Source organism: Argopecten irradians, chromosome 7 (assembly GCF_041381155.1).
Source record: "Argopecten irradians isolate NY chromosome 7, Ai_NY, whole genome shotgun sequence".
Classification (NCBI taxonomy): Eukaryota; Metazoa; Mollusca; class Bivalvia; order Pectinida; family Pectinidae; genus Argopecten; species Argopecten irradians.
Genome location: NC_091140.1, coordinates 13397982 through 13415814, shown reverse-complemented (window position 1 = coordinate 13415814; position 17833 = coordinate 13397982). Strand labels below are relative to the sequence as shown.

The following is a 17833-nucleotide window of genomic DNA, read 5'->3' as shown; positions in this document are numbered from 1 at the left end:
TGTGCTCTATTCACCAAACAACACCGATGTTATGGTGGGGAGACTCAAATTAAATTTTCTTATTTGCGGGAGGTGCTACAATTTCCACCAACATTCAAACTAGGGATCGACATTAATTTCATTCAGCATATTAATAATAGCAGAGGGACTACAGTCCTTCACACTCCATTTGGTATTAAAACGATACAAATTCCGTGTGAATTAAACACGCAGATTTTTATCGAGACGGAGAAGAAATCGATAACAATAGCCATACACGTACATTGTCTGAACATGCACGTGTTGCCACGAGGTGTTGGCGGTACATGTAAATTCACACCCCTTCATCAGCTAACAGATCTCCTCCCTCCTCTAATCGACGGGATAATAGCCTAGATCTATATAGTCTACATCCGTTGAGTACATATTACTGACAGATTCTGACTTATGTTTGCCCAGTCTTAACACTCATATAAAACACGTGATGGGTACCCCCTCCCGTGGCTATCATCCTACCCCCTCCAATAGCTATAATCCTACCCCCTCCGTCATATCTCCCTGCCGAATTCCATTTTTCATATAGCGAACTTCCTACTTAATAACACCTAGGGCTTAGACTTTCGCCTTTGATCGTTCAGATATTCTTACACAAATCAAACACTTTAAATCCAGGATTTTCGAATTTTTAGAGACGTTCAGAGTTTAAGTAACACTTTGTTCAGATGTCGAAAGCTTATTAATATACTGTTTTGGTATAACATAGCAAAAAGTTCCTTCGGTGTATTTTGATTTTAATACACATGCTAAGTTGCAAGCTCATTTTAATTTACATACTGTTCGTATTAAATTTCACATTTCACTTGGTGTGCATCTCAACATTTCTCATGGTGTGCATCTCAATATTTCACATGGTGTGCATCTCCATTTTTCAAATGGTGTACATCTCAACATTTTACATGAGCTTTAATGATATAATAAAGTTTAATTATTAATGTTTAAACTGAGGAAGTGTAATTAGAGAAGCCACAAAAGTGCACGCACCTGCAAAGATTTGACAGTGAGATGACGCTAGGGCTCAACAACTGTGACCTACCGCCAGGACATACATGTTGTTTTAATTGAAAGTCTCAAACTGTGGTAAAATATCGAACACATTAATGACTTTGTCCCCGGTCCATTCTGTACACATATGAAATATTTCATTGTATGCAATGGATGTAAAAACGAACAAGAAAATTATAAGGACAAAAATAGCAATTCGATATAATACATTTTTTGTCCAAAAATAGTTAAGCGTAATTGTTCAATTAATGGCTACAGAGAGTTACGTCCGGATCCGTGGTTGATATCCCGGGGTGATGTGAAGTATTGGAATCTGGGACCCACAGCCCAGAGATTAGTTTATAACACAACGATATAATACCGGACAACTATAAAATGGCTACGAGTTTGCCGACGGTTATAACACGTACAAATATCGAAATCAATATTTTCTACGATAAAAATATTTATCAAGTTAGATTCGTAGTAATGTATCTTTATTGTCTCCTAAACTAGATTTCCTGTTCTCTGCGCATTAACAAACACCTGGCAATGGACTGCTGAAACAATATACACACCATCGGTCACCGAGTATTAGAACAAAGACGTCTTACTTCCGGTTACGTCCAACGCATGCTCATTAACACATCATGTCCTCATTCACACTAAAAATGTTCCGGAATTTTTTTTAATGTATTTCATAAATATCGATTTCATTTATTGTTTTTTATTTCTTAATTTGGAAAACTTCAGGACGAGAAACAATTGATCTCGGGTGATTTATGTTTGATCGTAATGCATGCATATTATTTTTCATTTGTACTATTTGACATTTTTTCTTTTAGTAATATTATGTGGCTATCAATAATTAATGTTTGTTTATGTCTGAATGCACGATAGATGAACACAGATTGCAATTGATTAAGTGTTTCTGATTTCTCTTTCATCGTCATATGCAAACATGACAATAATGATCGTTTCCGATATCACAAGAGCCATATCATCACACCTCAAACAATTATCTAGTCTGAAGGTTTCAGAATTAAAAATAACGATTTTCATCAGAGTCAATGAGTCAACACGATACCGGCTCATTGGGTTTCAGACCGACATTAGAAAGTGTGAGAAATTCAATTTAAGAATCGGCAGAATGAAAAGCACTTTACCATTGAATAATTGACTTTTACTAGCAAAATCATAAATATGAAGAGTAAATGCCATTATCTAAAACTTTCCTTCGGTTACATATAAAAACTGAATTTGGCGTTTAAGCTGAAATTCCTCTTATGTTATCGGAAATCCATCCATCATATCCCTTTATGGTGCAAATATGTTTTGTATCATAGTAGCATCGTGTATTGTGAATGCTGTCACACGTAGGACAGTTTATGACGCGCACACTCTAGTATAGTCAGCAAAGGGTAAATGAACGGTGCTTGATACTCATCGTATAGCCGTAAAACCTACGGATTGGAATATATTTGCAGTTATAACACGAGCTAATATAGATCAGTGATGACATTGGCTGTTCAGGGTAGACTTATTGCTTATTAATGTTGTATTGTGTATGTTTCACGCTTGACTTAATTTACACGGTATAATGAGTTAAGCACGTGAAATTGGACACGGAAACTTGTCGTGTAATATTAGATGCTTAAGCTACCCGAAACGACAACATGCTGGGTACATTGCTCGGAAAGAGTTTTAAATATTTGGAATAAATCATACGAGTGGACAGCGACGTGTACTCGTGGGCGACCGTGGGTACATGTTTATACTGTAGGTATTGTAATGTGACGCTGCGCGCGAGGAACGCGAGCGAGACGGACATAATTACATATTCATCAATTCTTGAAATTTTCAGAATGAAGTAAATTGGAAAAGTCAATAGCGGCACTGAATGACAAGTGTCTGTATGAGCGAGAGCGCGGATTACGAGCGGACCGAGGCGCTGCGGTAAGACTCTTCTATAGCTATATACCGATCTGAAATCATTATCTTCAAATATTTGTGGTTTAAGTTTTTTTATAAACGATACAGGGGCCGAACCAGCTTGGGTCAACAAAGGGAATCCATCATTATCTGAGTGATTAGAGCTTTGTCCTGAACTGTAACCAGAAACGCTTTGTATTGTTTGTACAGGGCGTTTGGTAAACTGGACGTTAGAGTACTAGTTAGGAAACAAAACACATTTATTAAAGCCATATCCTGCGACCTATTCGTCATAAAATGATAACTGGGAAACTAACGATCGGTATCTGTATATAACATGCACCATCATTTGTAAACACTTGATTTAAATGGGACCATAAAATCGCGATCGAGCCCCGGTAATTATTTGAGATTTGGCACAACTTGATGTAAGTCTACTCGATCCGATTATTACGTATAGACAGATATCACTCCAGGGGCTATTGTACTCTCGAGGTATTGTTACATACGTACATGTATCATGCAGGACATATTTACATAGAGGGCGCTTATATCTCCGCATTTACGCTAGGGCGCTTTCATACCGGCTTTTACAATTGTAATACATTGTATATGGCCTTGGTATTGCAGTATTGCAGAGAGAGTGCCTGCATAATATTGTCAGAATTTACAGAGGGCGCATCTTTTACAAAATTTACAGCGGGCGCATCTATCCCAAAATTTACAGAGTCCGGGCGCATCTTTCCCAAAATTTACATAGTCTTGGCGCATCTATCCCAAAATTTACAGAGGGCGCATCTATCACAGAATTTACAGAGGACGCATCTATCACAAAATTTACAGAGGGCGCATCTATCACAGAATTTCCAAATCACATCTATCGCATTTAAGGAGAGGGTGCATTTTTCATAACGTTCATTTTGCGTAGAGAGCATCAGCATCGCGAAATCAGCATTGATCAGAGATTGTCTGCATAGAAGCAACATGTTCGTATAAAGCTCCTGTTCCGTAGTACATGTGTTTACGTAGAGGGCACATATTTCTGAGAATTTGCGCATGGGGAGGGGCGCTAGAATCATTTACGCATGCGAGGATTCCTGCCTCAATGTATTGCATCCAGTGCGCTAGCTGCGCTTGCGTCATAGGAAATGTAACATTTGAGTATAAGCAGGGGGAGCATGTTTCACAAATAGCTGTACAATGGCAATATATCGGGGGTTCCAATCAAAACAAACACTGACATAGTATTTTTTCTATATGACAGAATTTCCATCTATATTAGACACAGACAGTATAACGGGATGGGTTAACATCCCTACACACACTGGTTGTAGCTTCAATCAAACGTTTTGTGCTGTTCCTAGAAGGAGTCACCTTAGAGTGATGATCAGATAATTGCTATAAGCTATAAGTCAAACGTCTCGCTAGGTAAATAGTCTACGGTCGCATACACATAGTAATATCGGATAGAAATCAATACATATGATCGCCAATGCTGGTTCCGAAAAACAACAAGGAATAGTAATTGTAATCGTACGTAATTGCGTTCAATGTATCCCTGACTGGGAGCTGAAACAGCTTATTGTATAGATTGAAATCTGCACCCAGGAAATGCTTACCCCCAAATAGTTGTGTACGATGTTATTTTAGCCCTATTTGCATACGATCTAGTGTCCACCCCATGTGCCTCACAACGAGCTACTATTCACCCCTATTTATAGTTTTATATGAAACATTCCTCACCCCTAACCCGTTTTTACACCAGTATGATGTGACCGGTGGGGTGTGTTGCTCGGTGTTTTGACAGTATCCTTCTGTGAGATAGTACTATAAAAAGAGTTCCACTATTACAAGGGGACACATCACAATTAAACATGTACCACAGCCTCCCGTATAGTTCAACCATTGCCGGTTGTGCAGAAGGTGTTTGTTTACCGCTATCCGGTTGTGTACGAGATATTGTTTTATAGTCGGTTGTGTACGGATTGTTATTCACCTTCAGCTATCTGTCTTCATTGCATCCCTAGTCAATTGTCTACGAGCTTTCGAGACATTTTTATATCTTTGTCTGTTGTTCAAAGTGTGTTTCATCCCAAGTCGGGTGCTATAGGAATAACCCTATAGTTTGCTTTAGTACTGTAACTCTGACAAAGTGTAATTGTTCTTCTATTAGAAGTATGCTTCATCGGAAGTGACGGATTGATTCGGTCCGGTGATTTGTCGACCGTTTCGCTACATTCATCACGGTTGTGATATACACGAAGGTAAAGACTTGCCGTACCACGAACAGATGGCAGCACCGTCTCTACAGAGGTACGAACGGTAACCCATTTATCAGGCGGGTTATTAAGGGATCAGGTCTTCAGCTGGAACGCTCGCCTCCATTCTGAAATAAATTGAGATCGTCTTCAAATCTATCACTCCATCGCAAATAACAATTGGTTTGTGCCCGCTCGTTTTCCCGTCTATAGTTTCCGAGACGTATTCTGTGTTATATAATTCCATCGTTACGAAGGCATGGCGTACTCATAATACCTATACGTGTATATCCGACTCCGAGAACACCGTTTGGTACACGGAGCATCCTTATCTTGTGTCTATATTGAATAATTCAAACAACAAGAAACACATTCGTCATCGTTTTGCGACAGAGTCCATTTCTCATTTTTAACGGTATGACATCTCATGGGTTTTGGAGAAGATCTAGGGATGTAAGCCGGACGCCAAAAGTATTTTTTTCTTTTGATATATGATGAAGGTGTATCATGTCTTCTAACGTTCATGTTCATACTAACAAAAGAACCCGAACGATTCCGACAGGAAACGGACATTTCCGGAATTTATGAGGGTTGTATATAGCACTGCCTAGCCATCGTTTTCTTGATTATACACTACTGTTTAAAACCTATCATTTCCCGTGATGCATTGCATCAAAATGTACGTAAATCGTAGAACTTCTTTTTCTACATTGTAAGCGTAGAATAATCTAGCCGTAAAAGTATCTTTATAGTGATGTTGCGATATCAAGACATGTTCTTAATAAACGAGAGATATTTTACACATTTGTAGAAGGGCTTTTTTCTATGACGCCTCAAATATTTCAATCGATAAAAAACATACTTTAAACAAATATACAATTTTGTATTTCTTAAGCATCTAACTAAATCATTAATGCCATTGAACAGAAAAAGAGAGCAAAGCAATTTGTAATACAACAACACAAAAATGACCCTACATGAAAAACGATACATGTTTAATCGATTTTATGCATGATTTACAATTTCTTAAACATATATAGCGGCTATTAATTCATATACATGTAGGTTCCTGTCTTGGGAAAAAACCTGTGTTCATGGAGACAATTTTCGAACTGATATCCTATTCCATACAACAAACTAATTATTTATCCTAATACCATAGTCCTGTTTCACTAATCCCATCCCAGTTACAGCTTTCTGTGACATTTAAAATGTCATTTGTTCTTGAACCGGAAGAGGAAGTTGGCGTATATTTCATTTCCTGGATTAAAGAAACCGTTGTCCTTGAACTGTCAAAGTCATTTAGACTGTGTCATGTTAAAATCTTTACTCGATTTGCTTGCTTTGACTAAGACGAGCTCTATGGAACTATAAATTACACGTATATAAGATATATTCCCTGTGTATACTACATTTTATTGAGATTGTCTACCTTCATCGACCGAACATACTGGCAGATTTTAAATTGTCAATATCACATTTCCACCAGCAACTTCGGACTTTAATGTCCCAATTGTTGTATGTTACCAATTATTCAGGATTATAATGCTTCCAATACCATCACTGCAATCCATGCGCTGCATTTTAAAATGACTTTGAATCGAATGCCTTGTGATTACAACTCCGAATCTAAATAATTAAATTGAAAAGGAAAAACTATACGGTGCAATCAAGGTTTAATTTTTGGATGCAATTTAGGGGCCAAGACGACCACTAATAAAGCCAGGTTTTTTTATTCCATTGTAGTTCACGTGCATAAATGAGAGGGGTGTGCGGTAGCCGGATGTCCGCCCTGCGTGATTTGTTCATTCCGCTCAGTCCCTAACAGCCCGATTCCATGACACCTAGTTAAGACGCCAAATAAATGGCCGATTTCTTTTATAGACAATCACACTAGCTCTTTACGCGGATAAATGGTTCTTTATCACTCTCCACGCTTTTTACTCTCAATTTGCGAGTGTGTGATTTGAACGGCGTCATAGATGACAGACAGATACCGCGAGATTTACAAAGTCTCGTGCTATCTCGGACGAGCATGAACGCGTGCCTAGTGCAAAATGAAAGGACGGTGAACACTTCTGTGCCGATATTTCATGATAAAAGTGTAACCTTGCGCTTATCTCAGAGTACTTAAGCTTTATTTTATTCAAAAGAAATGGGCGCGTGTTAGAAGTGCGAAAGTGTGATTTACTTCGTAGCGACTTCCTGTAAAGGGCGCCCCCTGCTGGCGATTTGATGGTAGGAATCATTGTTTCTCGGCAGATTACCTACCCTAGTTTGTAAACATGAAGCTCTTTTCTCAGTTCTAGTCGTAATTAATGTACAAGTCGGTGTTACGAAACATAACATACACATTATCGTCTCTGTGAAAGAAAGAAATACGAGAAAAACCACCGATTGACTGCATGCAAAGTGCCGTTTACTGTTTCCTGCCAATCGATCCGGCCCAGGTCAATGGAATTGTTAGCTTTGTGGCCAAGAAACCTTGGTCTATCACCTTCATCAGGGTCTACAAACATTAGTGCCTTTTCTTCGTGACAATAAGAGACTGCGTTCTTATAAAATTTTCAAAGTTCTCAAGAGCTCATGCAATGCATATGAAGACATAACAACCGTTTTATTGTGAACAAGAGAAAATCTAGAAAGATGAGCCAGAGTGTTATATCTTACATCAGTACAAATCTGTGAATGTTTCGTGAATAGCTTGACTTAAAAACACGACACACATCATTCTTCTGTACAGAGGGCTGCAACGCGAGACACGTGCACTCTACTGCCAACCACATCTTCAAATCAAATCCGGAGCTCAAATGTCTTCCTTCCTATTCTGGCAAAATTAACGGATTTTTGTGACGTCACCTCGCGATGACGTAGATTACATTACCGCCGTTACCGGGCTTAATTTGCCAGAAAAGGTTTACTCATGTGTCAGTGAACTATCCGTGTACTTTGGGTTATTATTTAGCCTTGGCAGTTATCGCTGACAGCATTGTTCGGTAGAAAATGTCAATGATGTTCGATCTTTGTTTCAGAACAAACATTGGGTTGATGATATGTTTGGAATGATATCACCGATATACAAATTGTTCGAATAAAGCGTTCATTGCATGTGACCGTTTAAGGTAAAGGTCGGAACCAAAGAGCATATAATTTGTAAAACATGCATATTATCAAACTACAAATTGTCTTTTCATATCATTGATTTCACTAGTATATACATGTATTATAATAGTTTTAAGACCGTTACAATACAGAAATAAAATTGTATGGATTGATAAGATCAGTAATAATAGGTTACACTCATTGCAGTATGTGTTCATGTTTTGTTGGGGCCGCGTTGGCCGAATGGTTAATAACTTAAGATGTCCCTAGACAAACCCATTACCTCTGGGTTGCGAGTTCGATTCTCATTTGGGACGGTTACAAGGTACAGACCGCTGGTCGGTGTTTTTTCTTCGGATACTCCGGCTTTCATTCACCAACAAACTGGACAGTATCCTGGCTGTTGATAATAAAGCTAAAACTTAAATTGTTTGATTCCTGATACGCATTTGACGGTTGTTATCCAAGACTGCTTGTCTATTTGCATTCACTGCTCCCCAACATACTAACATGTTTACTACATCAAAGTGCATTAACAGAATACACGCATTGAAATATATTTCCATTTGTTTATTTATCTATTATTGACGTCATAAATGTTACATCGTAGTGGTGCATTGTTACGTCCAATAAGATACTGAAATCTACAAATGCGGTACATCGCCACATCAGACTTGTTCGGTCACTATCTTGACCCATCAATTAGCCTTAAGGAGTCCATCAAGTAGATACCTTCACCGGCTCTTGACCACTGACCATACACTTACATGTGTCCTAACTGCCCATTTCTAACCCTACTGACCATTCCAATGACCATAAGTCTGACGCCTCTCCGATTGACCACTACCATTAATCTCCGTCCCTACTGGCGTAACGTTGGCCGCAGGCACGTGCTATATATCGTATACCCGTGTTGGTCGACAGGTGATCTAAACGAGATCAATACCTGTCCGGCTAAGTGACCACTTCCATCACTTCTAACAAATGTCCAATGATCGAGTTGTATTGAAAACTGGACAGTTAATTATGAGAACTTTGCCCAAACTGGACATTAGATGACCTATTGAGTCGCTTGACCATTAGTCCTTGTTGACATTGTGTGTAGCTACCGTGTCGGTCATTATTGCCGTTGACTGGTCAGAGATTCGTGTATTTGGTACCACAAATAACAGACCATATCGGTTATTCTAAAATGTATTTATATATTATTGACTCTAATTGATTATCTTACTTAGTATATATTAATAATAAATGTGTGTTTCATCAAATTAATTTTATCGTTGTATTTATATCTCTACTTAGTGTCGTAGAGACCACCTGTCTGTACATGTATTCATATAAATTTCTGAAAGATCAATTACGATTTCACTATGAATAGAACCTGTGTATAAAAGCACCTGTTTATACCGACCACAACTTTTTAAATCGACTGTATAGAATATATGCATAAATACATATCCTTGTACCTATTTACTGTACATTGTATTTTATCATTTCTATAATGCTCCCAAGTGTTTTCTTTATTTGTGTAATTGAATCTACACGTATGAGGTATTTATCTCTTTGAACCACTGACAAACAGTATAAACTTATCAAAAATCCACTAAGCTTAAGCTATGTCCAATATTGTAGATGTGGGTAGCTATAGTTTTAAAATATATGGGTAACAATTTTTTACCTTTGCTACTTTGTTTTATTTATTTTTGTCATTGAATCGTCACGAGATATCTTAATAAAGTGTTGAATGTATAAACCTACCATATGTCACTAAGCCTGCTGATGAAGGCTAAAATTCAATAGCCAATATTGTAAATGACTTCTGTTGGTAGCTATATTTCTCCAATACATATATATGGCTTATAATATTTCAGTTTCCAAACATTTTATTGACAGATCTAGAGATATGTTGAATGTCAATAGAATCGGACATATTAATATTTGCCGTTGCAATCAATGATTTTACGTGTTAATTAGCGAGCGTATATCATTGCCATCTAGATCCACAGAACATTGTATATCTACTACCTACTTACAGCCTATATATAATTAGCTGTTATATTTATAATTAATATTTACATTAGTCCTATGCCTTTCATCTGTACGTGTACATACATATAATTATCGATATCGAAAGGCCATTATTTTATCTATACCCATCAAACTGAGTTCATTTTATCGCCTTTCTCCAGACTAACTGGAATGATAATAATAATTTGTTTCTACTATTCAGTTTGCTGAGTACAACCATCTAGTATATTTTTCCACAGAAAAGGTGTCTGTGACTCCATGCATACCTGATGAGTCTGAGAGAGTAAGTCTGGTACATAGTTACGGGCGTAATCTTCCAGGTAAAAAAATTACATCCGTCACGCAACACATGTAGGCAACCATTGATCATCACTTTACACTTAAAAATATACCTAAAATGTCTATGTTTTCAATTGTATGTAACAAAATGTATTGCTAATGCGCTTGTAAATGTAGGCATGAGAGTATACAGTAATGTTATATCAAGCTAACCAGGCTTGGCATGGGAACCGCCCTTCGATCTTCAAATGCACCAGAGATTAAAGTGCATATGTAAGTATTGTTATCTGTCATCTAATAGATTTGATCTCGAAAGAATAATGCAGTTTCTCGATATTACCATCCCTTTGTATAACGACCACCTAAGGTGTACTCGTGTCGATAGGGACACTGTATACAAAACGTCAGTTTAATGTCATAGACTGGAAATAATGTAGATAGTCGTTATAAACAGGTGATTATCTATACCTATATCTATACCTAGCGATCATCAACAAGAGTTTTCATATGTTTCTCTATACATTGCGCTTTGAATGTTTCTCTATGCCCTGTATTTTGTAAAGAGACAAACTGAAGTTTGATACGTAAAGGCTATATACCGCCGTCTCTCAAAACATTACATACACTTGATGAGAGGTCGTCAATATATGACCTTGGCTTTCAATACGACGTTAACCCTAATCAACCAATCAACGTGCAGACTGAGCACAAAAAAACACGAAACTCCATGCCATAAAGTTATATTGAAGGATATCCCACCGTGGTCGTTTTAGACAGGTGATAATCACACCTGTTTATAACGACCATCTTTGGTGTTTTTAGGGCTGATATTTGGCACTTTAGTAAGCGATCTGAACAAAAAGGTTGTAATACAGATATATGGACCGGTGCCTTGTCTGTTAATGGGTGGTCCCTTTATACGGGTTATTTCATACCCAGGATAATATAAAAGGTTGTCAATGTTTACAGGTTATACGGGTTATTTCATATCCAGGATATAATAAAAGGTTGTCAATGTTTACAGGTTATACGGGTTATTTCATATCCAGGATATAATAAAAGGTTGTCAATGTTTACAGGTTATACGGGTTATTTCATATCCAGGATAATATAAAAGGTTGTCAATGTTTACAGGTTATACGGGTTATTTCATATCCAGGATATATTATAAAAGGTTGTCAATGTTTACAGGTTATACGGGTTATTTCATATCCAGGATAATATAAAAGGTTGTCAATGTTTACAGGTTATACGGGTTATTTCATATCCAGGATAATATAAAAGGTTGTCAATGTTTACAGGTTATACGGGTTATTTCATATCCAGGATAATATAATTAAGGTTGTCAATGTTTACAGGTTATACGGGTTATTTCATATCCAGGATAATATAATTAAGGTTGTCAATGTTTACAGGTTATACGGGTTATTTCATACCCAGGATATAATAAAAGGTTGTCAATGTTTATAGGTTATACGGGTTATTTCATATCCAGGATAATATAAAAGGTTGTCAATGTTTACAGGTTATACGGGTTATTTCATATCCAGGATAATATAAAAGGTTGTCAATGTTTACAGGTTATACGGGTTATTTCATATCCAGGATATAATAAAAGGTTGTCAATGTTTACAGGTTATACGGGTTATTTCATATCCAGGATAATATAAAAGGTTGTCAATGTTTACAGGTTATACGGGTTATTTCATATCCAGGATAATATAAAAGGTTGTCAATGTTTACAGGTTATACGGGTTATTTCATATCCAGGATAATATAAAAGGTTGTCAATGTTTACAGGTTATACGGGTTATTTCTTATCCAGGATATAATAAAAGGTTCTCAATGTTTACAAGTTATACGAATTATTTCATATCCAGGATAATATAAAAGGCTTTCAATGTTTACAGGTTATACGGGTTATTTCATACCCAGGATATAATAAAAGGTTGTCAATGTTTACAGGTTATACGGGTTATTTCATATCCAGGATATAATAAAAGGTTGTCAATGTTTACAAGTTATACGGGTTATTTCATACCCAGGATAATATAAAAGGTTGTCGATGTTAACAGGTTATACGGGTTATTTCATATCCAGGATATAATAAAAGGTTGTCAATGTTTACAAGTTATACGAATTATTTCATATCCAGGATAATATAAAACGTTGTCAATGTTTACAGGTTATACGGGTTATTTCATATCCAGGATAATATAAAAGGTTGTCAATGTTTACAGGTTATACGGGTTATTTCATACCCAGGATAATATAAAAGGTTGTCGATGTTAACAGGTTATACGGGTTATTTCATATCCAGGATAATATAATTAAGGTTGTCAATGTTTACAGGTTATACGGGTTATTTCATACCCAGGATATAATAAAAGGTTGTCAATGTTTATAGGTTATACGGGTTATTTCATATCCAGGATAATATAAAAGGTTGTCAATGTTTACAGGTTATACGGGTTATTTCATATCCAGGATAATATAAAAGGTTGTCAATGTTTACAGGTTATACGGGTTATTTCATATCCAGGATAATATAAAAGGTTGTCAATGTTTACAGGTTATACGGGTTATTTCATATCCAGGATAATATAAAAGGTTGTCAATGTTTACAGGTTATACGGGTTATTTCATATCCAGGATATAATAAAAGGTTGTCAATGTTTACAGGTTATACGGGTTATTTCATACCCAGGATATAATAAAAGGTTGTCAATGTTTACAGGTTATACGGGTTATTTCATATCCAGGATAATATAAAAGGTTGTCAATGTTTACAGGTTATACGGGTTATTTCATATCCAGGATAATATAAAAGGTTGTCAATGTTTACAGGTTATACGGGTTATTTCATATCCAGGATATAATAAAAGGTTGTCAATGTTTACAGGTTATACGGGTTATTTCATATCCAGGATAATATAAAAGGTTGTCAATGTTTACAGGTTATACGGGTTATTTCATATCCAGGATAATATAAAAGGTTGTCAATGTTTACAGGTTATACGGGTTATTTCATATCCAGGATATGATAAAAGGTTGTCAATGTTTACAGGTTATACGGGTTATTTCTTATCCAGGATATAATAAAAGGTTCTCAATGTTTACAAGTTATACGAATTATTTCATATCCAGGATAATATAAAAGGCTTTCAATGTTTACAGGTTATACGGGTTATTTCATACCCAGGATATAATAAAAGGTTGTCAATGTTTACAGGTTATACGGGTTATTTCATATCCAGGATATAATAAAAGGTTGTCAATGTTTACAGGTTATACGGGTTATTTCATACCCAGGATAATATAAAAGGTTGTCGATGTTAACAGGTTATACGGGTTATTTCATATCCAGGATATAATAAAAGGTTGTCAATGTTTACAAGTTATACGAATTATTTCATATCCAGGATAATATAAAACGTTGTCAATGTTTACAGGTTATACGGGTTATTTCATATCCAGGATAATATAAAAGGTTGTCAATGTTTACAGGTTATACGGGTTATTTCATATCCAGGATAATATAAAAGGTTGTCAATGTTTACAGGTTATACGGGTTATTTCATATCCAGGATAATATAAAAGGTTGTCAATGTTTACAGGTTATACGGGTTATTTCATACCCAGGATATAATAAAAGGTTGTCAATGTTTACAGGTTATACGGGTTATTTCATATCCAGGATATAATAAAAGGTTGTCAATGTTTACAGGTTATACGGGTTATTTCATATCCAGGATAATATAAAAGGTTGTCAATGTTTACAGGTTATACGGGTTATTTCATACCCAGGATATAATAAAAGGTTGTCAATGTTTACAGGTTATACGGGTTATTTCATATCCAGGATATAATAAAAGGTTGTCAATGTTTACAGGTTATACGGGTTATTTCATATCCAGGATATAATAAAAGGTTGTCAATGTTTACAAGTTATACGAATTATTTCATATCCAGGATAATATAAAAGGTTGTCAATGTTTACAGGTTATACGGGTTATTTCATACCCAGGATATAATAAAAGGTTGTCAATGTTTACAGGTTATACGGGTTATTTCATATCCAGGATATAATAAAAGGTTGTCAATGTTTACAAGTTATACGGGTTATTTCATACCCAGGATATAATAAAATGTTGTCAATGTTTACAGGTTATACGAATTATTTCATATCCAGGATATAATAAAAGGTTGTCAATGTTTACAAGTTATACGAATTATTTCATATCCAGGATAATGTAAAACGTTGTCAATGTTTACAGGTTATACGGGTTATATCATATCCAGGATAATATAAAAGGTTGTCAATGTTTACAGGTTATACGGGTTATTTCATATCCAGGATAACATAAAAGGTTGTCAATGTTTACAGGTTATACGGGTTATTTCATATCCAAAATAATATAAAAGGTTGTCAATGTTTACAGGTTATACGGGTTATTTCATATCCAAAATAATATAAAAGGTTGTCAATGTTTACAGGTTATACGGGTTATTTCATATCCAGGATATAATAAAAGGGTATCAATGTTTACAGGTTATACGGGTTATTTCATACCCAGGATAATATAAAAGGTTGTCGATGTTAACAGGTTATACGGGTTATTTCATATCCAGGATATAATAAAAGGTTGTCAATGTTTACAGGTTATACGGGTTATTTCATATCCAGGATATAATAAAAGGTTGTCAATGTTTACAAGTTATCTTTGAACCATTTTAAGTGGCATTCCTCATACTAAAGAATCGAACTCTCAATCTTGGGTATTAAGGATGCAATTGTTGTAGAAAGGCGAATAAGTCAACTGAGTTCCCGTAGAAAACCGATAGATCTTCACACATTACGTGCGTGACAATATTACATATATTGTGGTCTTTTAAATTGAAAACCTGGAATGTCAGTTGTATAGCGTCATTTATACACATGGTCACTTTCATGTTAACTGGGTTTTTTCCAATACTGGACAGGTCAACCATTTTAGACACTAATTATTCTTGTATAGTGATGACAACTTCGACAATTGTACATTTTACTTTCATTTCATATGATTGACTAGGAAAGGAGCCCATCAGATTTGGAATCAAGTTTATGTAGCTTCTTTTGAAATTTATTTATATTTTCAACACAAAGCTGTATATGTTTACTTAATTTTATCAAAACAAAGATAATTTTCTAGAGAAGAGAAATTTGAACACTGCAGAAATAGATTACACTTTAAGTACATTGTATCAATTGAATGAATAACTGTCTATACAACATGGTAGTTATTATCACAGATAAAAGTACAGGAAAATGGAGTTGTCTTGAAATATGATCAAATAAAATTAACATGACACTTGAAAACGAAACGTATCAAATAGCACAACATGTCGACTATTTCGGAAGTTTGATAAAAAGTGTTGGAAAGAAAACCGTCCATAAATTTTTACATTTCAAATTTCTAGAGACTAAAAAACATCTGCAAAAAGTATAATGCATTGTACGATTCAGTGGATGGAACAGGTTTTCTCGCCAATATAATCTACACTGACATATAGGGATTTCCTAAAAAGTTAATTGAAGCTAGTTGGGGAGGGGGTAGTAGGGGGTCTGTGAGAAGGAGTAGGAAGCTGGAGGCGGACTAGAAGCAGATACTGCCATTCTAACACCTGCGACGCTTGGCATATCAAAATTAAAACCGTTTGTGTGAAGATGATGGCAACCGGCCGACCACCATCAAATTAAAACAGTCGAGAGTAATCGCAAAATAAATGAAATCTTTCAAATAAATGCTTGAATTTTAAACGACATACAGAATTTCTCGGATTGAAAAAGAAATAAATTGAATTAGTGAGAAGTATTCATTAAGTTTCTAGATAAAAACAATGAGATGAAATGAATATTTAAAAATATGCCGTTATTACCTTGAGTATCTGTGAAGTGCCGTGATGGTTGAGAGACGTTCAGGCTGTGTGTATAGTCCCTTACTAACGATATCATATGTATATACCGCTCATTTCCCGTGATTCCTAGAGCGCGACCACATCAGATGGGTTATTCGTTTGTCAAACAAAACCATATGTAATTGATTTCAATAATTAAATCCAACTCGTGAACCCACCTTTCTTTTACAGCATGAAATATTCAGACAGGTAAGAGTTCGTACAGATATAAATCCAGCGTGCACGGTATAACACTCGTTCATGTATCAATATTGATGTCCATTTATTTGACAGGAGAAATAATGTACCCTGGGGCACAGGTCACTCGCGAGCGGTCAATGCGCAATTGCGAGCAAGGTTACTTCCGGTCTTGACGATGGTACCCGGGGTGTGTTGTAGGTGTCAACGACGCGCGCCGAGTGATATCATTTACTAAGTTTATAACGGTAAACAACCTCTTGTCTGGAGAGTGACCAATGAGTGACCGATGGTCAGAACACACATCTTGACTTAAGAAGTTATGGTCAAGCGCATTGTCATTAAACGTAACGTTTTAAGTGGCTTACTGTTCACGTCTGGGTCCTGCTACTGACGAAAGTCATTAGTGTAGTGGGACAGAGCAGTGCAAGGAGTAGCATTGCGTGATTGGATCTGGGAAGGCCATAGAGCTTAAATTTTGAATGATTTTCCTGAATGGTGCGTAACGAAATCTGCCCCATTGTATTGGTATCTAGAAACAACACTGAGGAATCACTTCAAAGAGGAATTTAAGTTGGCATGATATATATCAGAATGTAAATAAAAACGCAAAGCTCTGTATGACCCACGAATAGATACACATAGTATATTGAATTTCTGTGTAAGTCGAATTCTCTTTTTATGTGTAATCGTGTATTTCGCGTGTGATGTAGAAAGCGAACGCAACATCTATCGTGCTCGTGTTTGAAACAAAATCTTAAAACAAACTGGCGCACATTATGTGGTGTTGACATAACGTTATCGTAAAGGATTGATTTACGCCGCCATTTTAGCTTATCTACCGCTCCTAGATAGTGTTCTTAAGGACGTCCATGTCTTGTTAATCTTTGCCAAACAAAGATGGACGACATCGGTCATACAGTTACCACTGAACATTCTTAGTCATATCGGACCATTTTAGGTTTTTTTCATGCATGTTGTACAATTTCATTTCCCGATGAGTTTTTTGCTGCGTATTAAGCGACCTTTTGACCGTTTTGATGACCTCTTATAACCCCTGGTTATTATTTTTTGTCAAT

General features: G+C 36.1%; 1 protein-coding gene across 1 annotated transcript in view; it reads right to left on the bottom strand.

The window, feature by feature from the left end:
- Positions 1-16791, bottom strand: part of LOC138327603 (protocadherin beta-2-like) — a 45016-nt gene extending 28225 nt beyond the window's left edge. Inside the window, exon 1 of the mRNA XM_069273813.1 lies at positions 16539-16791. The gene's annotated coding sequence lies outside the window, so the exon portion shown is untranslated. The remainder of the gene's footprint in view (positions 1-16538) is intronic.
- Between the last annotated feature and the right edge of the window lie 1042 nt (positions 16792-17833).